This window comes from Xenopus laevis, chromosome 1L (assembly GCF_017654675.1).
Source record: "Xenopus laevis strain J_2021 chromosome 1L, Xenopus_laevis_v10.1, whole genome shotgun sequence".
Taxonomy (NCBI): Eukaryota; Metazoa; Chordata; class Amphibia; order Anura; family Pipidae; genus Xenopus; species Xenopus laevis.
Window position 1 is genome coordinate 86,723,539 of NC_054371.1, and position 4,700 is coordinate 86,728,238.

Genomic DNA, 4,700 nt, shown 5'->3' on the forward strand with positions numbered 1-4,700 from the left:
TTAGTATACTAACCATTTTCTTTTAAAAAAAAAATGCTAATACCATTGGTTTTAGTCTTTATCCCATGAATCACCTGTTGGCAAGCCTTCCAAATAACTTTAACTTTGTTTAAAAAAATCCCCCAGAAATAGTGTCTGGAAACTTAACTTTTAAAAAATGATATCTTTTTATAATAACACAGTTGCATTTTATGTTTTTTGTTTTTTAAATTGTATTTCACGTGACCATTACTCTCTTCTGAAGGGATTAAAGTAGTAACCATGATATAACGTTGTTTCTTTCTTTATTATTCATATGCTAAGCTACTTCTTGCAACCAGCAGCCATATTCCACAAATGAGAGAGCCATCCATGTAACCATTTTGCTTAAGAGATGGCATAAACGGTAGCTCAATCTTATATGAGCCTGTAGCATAACTTTATTAACACTTCTGCTTTAGAAGATAAAGATCATGTTAAATGACAATGTGTCGGTATCATATTACTATGGGATCTGTATGAGCACATACACATTAATACATATCTTAACACCTAACCTACCTTTTTGATTCCATTGGTCTGGTCACCTTCTATTCTTAAGGCTGTGCAGAGCTCTAACACTAATCATGGAGCTCCAAATTAGTAGATCACTTTGGATACTTGTCAGGATTGTGCATAAACTGGGATAATTAATTGACAATATTCTTATCATGAGCGTTACCTTAATCTCCTCACTTTTCCGGCGCCTAAGACACCCTTAACCCTTTGGAAATATATTACATATTTAGACTTGGTCTGCTCTCTTGAATTCTGCTTCTTATTTGATCCAGACTGTAACACCAAAAAAAGGCAGAGCAGCTTTGACAATCCCCACCTCAGTGATCTCGCAAAACACAAGTCAAAAATGGACACAATTAACTGAAATCCCATAAAGTAAATATACATAAAGACCTGAACCAATATATTCCAATCAACCTGGATCTAGTCATGGAGAATATGACAACAGACCTGCTGTAATGGACTAAACTGCCCCTCACCCCATGGGTGTACGTATCCACCCCATGGCCTCCGTTTCGCCTCTACTCCCTCCATAGTGCTCCAGTAGAGATTACCAAATGTTTAAGTAAAAAAAAACATGGAAAAAGGCTCTAAGAATGCTTTGTCACAAACGAGCAACCCCTTATTATGTGGCAGCCTAGCAATCACCAATTTATATATACATACTATATGCCTCCCAGGTATACTATATTTATTATTGATTTGCAACCAATCCATATAACCCGAATACTCTCAAACAGGACTGCAATCCTACCTACAGAATTTTTTATTTTGGCCCAAAGAATTATTGGGGTACCTTCTATCTAACTCCTCCTTTCTCACATATATGGAACTACACCAAATATGTAAAACAACCCCTTGAAGACGTTTCACCAGTCATCCAACTGGCTTTCTCAATTCAGAATAACTTGTATATAGTATCTTGCTACACTTTATATCCTCTGGAATGTTGCTTCAATCAGCATAGGTTTAATAACTCATCAAAGATCCAATCTTGCTAATACAATCAACACCTAATTTAATGACATCATTGTGGATTATGATAAACAGATTATGCTGATTGGAGCAACATTCCAGAGGATATAAAGTGAAGCAAGATCCTATGTACGTAAGTTGATCCTATGTATTCTGAATTGAGAAAGCCAGTTGGATGACTTGAAACGTCTTCAAGAAAAAACACAGCAAGTCCAGTTGATTTGACTTATTTCTATAGATATACCATGACCTGGATGAATGAGAACTTTCACAGACATAAAACAACCCCCTTTAAATAAATAACTTAGATGCTTTAAAAGAGCAGTTCTCTTCACTCTCCCCATCTATCAATTTTCCTATCATAGTGCTGACAATCCCCTAATATACAGTAGCTAAGTTAGTCTCAAACCTCCATTGATTTCTGCAAGATGCAGAACCCACACTATTTGCAACCTCAAAAAACAAATGGCTCAATAAAATTCCTGACTTCAATCCAGATGGCTGGGAGGAGGCAATTCATAAATGTTACAACTTTCTGATCTCCACTAGATTAATTCATTACAAAACACCTCACCAGCAATATATAACTCTGGCTTCATACAATGAGAAAGATACTTCCATGCAATTTTGTCCTACCCTCCAATAAATAGATACTATAATAAAGAACCTTGAATTTTTGCTAATTCTATCAACCTTACTCTGTGCAATAATAGATGACTTCATAACATCTAACTACCTCTCCCTGCCATTCTAAGACAAAAAATGATGCAATGCCCTGCATGGAAACATCTCTCCCCATACTGTTAACAAGACTTCCCTTTGATGAAACTAACTACAGATTCAAGAGGTATCCAAAATAAAAAGATAAAATCTGGCCCTATTGATGTGATGTTTTCAAATACTTTTTTTGCTGATTTGTATGGACAAGCTAATGTGCAGCTTTGATTACAAAAACCAGATCATCTTAATGTAAATTCAAGTCTGATGGTGCTGATTGGTTTACCTTAAAAAAAAATGTGGCAAGGACTATTTTAAGGCAGTGTTATGGTGACACCTTCTGGCAAAAAAGTGTTTCCTACATCTAAGCAATAGCAATTAAACTATGTCAGAGATAACACTGTTAACATTAGACCCTGATGCATTCTTAGACAGATTAAACTGTTTGTTTTGACCCTTAGCATATAATAAGTACAAAATAGCATGAGAGTGACATGTTCTCTCCATGCAACTGAACCATGGTGACGTAATTGAGCCTAAGCTGTTTACCAAGATTTACTAAACACTAGCACAAAAACTGTCCCCAAATAAATACAAACTTGTCACCAATTTCAATCACCACCCAGAGAACAAAAAAAAGAAATTGTGAGAGATGTGATATCAGTTTTTTTAACATAACCAGTAAAAATGATTGAGTTTGTTGGGAAAGAATTATATTTATAAACTTATTATTAGTTAATTAATTGATAATGTGAAAATAATTGATTACTAATATTACTTCTCTAGCTATAATTCATTTGAATAATATATTCATAAATTGCTAATAAATAATATTTTATCTAAACAATTCAATAGTGTGGTCAATATTATATAGCAGATGATGCAGTTGGGTTGCAAGAACTCAAAGAAATCTTAATTTAGTAAACATGAGAGCAGTGTTTACTATGTTGCAACAAAATTTGCAGCATTAATGGGTGCTTAGTTAGAACCAATTTATATGAACTTTGGCCCTGAGAATGACAATTCAGAATGTAGAGTAGAGCAGTAAAGAGAGAGTAAAATTCATGGTCTGATACTCACCACTGAGCTTTAAAAGAATCCAGTTTATGTGCTGATTAGATCTCTGAAGGTGATCAATGTAGAGCAGATTTTTTTATCAATTAATATGAAGCAAATTAAATGGTTCTAGGCAGAAAATGATTAAAGAAAAAATAATATTAACTGTAACTTGTAAAAACAAAAAACTTTTCATATTGTTCCAAACCAATTTTTATATTGCGGTTTTCTTAAACATGCAAGCATCTTGATGAACAATAGGTGGCAGCATAGAACACAGAGTTGAATTTATAAATGAACACAGATATGACACCCATTGGCACTTCAGAATGGGTGTTCAGAGATTTCTCTGCTCAACATACTGATATTTGTGCACCAATGCATTTTATGGAGCATTAAAAAAGCTAAAACATTTGCTATTTGTCATATGTGCTGGCATTAGCTCTTTATGATGGGCAATTCTTTTTAATGGTCCCAGTGAAAAAGCCTTGTGGCATCAACACAGTGGGCATGCCAGGGTTTAAAGATCCTTCACCCCAATGCTTGGCTGTACTCTATTTATTTATTATTTATCTCTTGAAAATACAAAGCTCCAATAAGAGATATATATCTTCCATTTCTTGATAGAAATTCTTGAAATCAGAGAGAAATAGGCCAGTAATAATTTACTGGAACTTATGGTTGGACAGGCCCAGATTTGTGGCAAGGCCATCCAGCCGCATTCTAAGGAGCACTAAGGGACACACAGCATGAGGGTAGGCGGGGAGCGCTAGGACTGGGCGGCCCGTGTAGGGAATTCGGGCCTTTGATCAGAATAACAGCTACTGTATGACTTCTCCTACTTCCCCCAAATGCCTGCACTAAATGCATTTAGCTCACTGCACTACAACAAAACATATGCAGATCAGCATAGTGAAAGATCAGGGGAACCGATTATCATGGTGTGTGCAGCCATGTTTTTGACATGTTTTTATAAAAGGGAAAGCAAACACTTCTGAAGAAAACAAATTTTGTGGTTCCAGTGGCAGGATGGGCCTGTCTTCTGGCAAAAATAGGTAATAGTGGATTTCCTTGTTCTTTAAATTCACTATCCCCCAATGGTATAAATTAGAGCATGACCCTAAGCGCATTTTTGTGTTAATAGATCGCTTTCGTATTTATGAACTTGTAACACACTAATCATTTCTGTATTTTCTTATCTAAGCTTTGTTATCAATACCATGAGTCATAAAGCATTTTACATCATTGTAATGTTTGTTGAGCCTTTTATTTATTAACACGTATCGTATTTTCCAATTAAGAACAATGAATGCATCATTCTGCAGAAGTACAGGACACATGCAGAGTGTGATGACAGTGATCCATATTCACTGTAGATATTCTGTCTACAGCTTAAATCAGGTTCCTGGCTTAAC